At 38.9% G+C, this 602-nt stretch overlaps 1 protein-coding gene across 1 annotated transcript in view; it reads right to left on the bottom strand.

Moving 5' to 3' along the window:
* The window catches only part of NPM1 (nucleophosmin), a 23,915-nt gene that overhangs the window by 17,298 nt on the left and 6,015 nt on the right, over positions 1-602 (bottom strand). The gene's annotated exons all lie outside the window — the stretch shown is intronic.

Raw genomic sequence — 602 nt, 5'->3', positions numbered from 1 at the left:
CAAAAATAGGTCAATATCAGTGCGCCCCCACAAGTTACATATAACATATAATACAGAGAACCTCCATTTTCATGTTGGGAGCTGAAAAGCAAACTGGTAGCTATGAAGTGATAACTGTAAATTTTGAATAAGCTATTTAACTGACCTGTGTAAACCCAGAAACAGCATGAAGCACCTAAAAAGCCTTCTTTGCCATTTTCTCTGTTTGTGTTCACTGGATTCAAAAACTTTTATTACAAAGCCAACAAAACATCTGTTGAGACATTACCCAGCCACTTTTAAACACCATTTTCCCCCACCACCTGCATCCCCTACACCAGTTTAGATCCTCTGGCACAAATTCTGCCTTTTACTCTAGCAAATAGTTAACATTTACTAGCTTGCAACTTGCTCCCTTTTCTTCCTTTTTAATTTCAACCTTCCCTTCTGATATTTTTCTGAATATAGGGAAAAAAAAGTAACAGACCCAGATGATGGTCACTTGTTAAATGCTTTTTTCTCTAGGACCTCTCTCCTTGCCACTGGATGACTACTACAGGTTTTCTACTTGCCTCTCTCACCATTCATTTCCCAGGCACCACAGGCACTTATTTCTTTGCCTT

This window comes from Gavialis gangeticus, unplaced genomic scaffold, assembly GCF_001723915.1.
Source record: "Gavialis gangeticus isolate Ggan-Ray unplaced genomic scaffold, GavGan_comp1, whole genome shotgun sequence".
Classification (NCBI taxonomy): domain Eukaryota; kingdom Metazoa; phylum Chordata; order Crocodylia; family Gavialidae; genus Gavialis; species Gavialis gangeticus.
The sequence above is the reverse complement of the archived record's forward strand: the minus strand, read 5'-3'. Positions and strand labels throughout refer to the sequence as shown.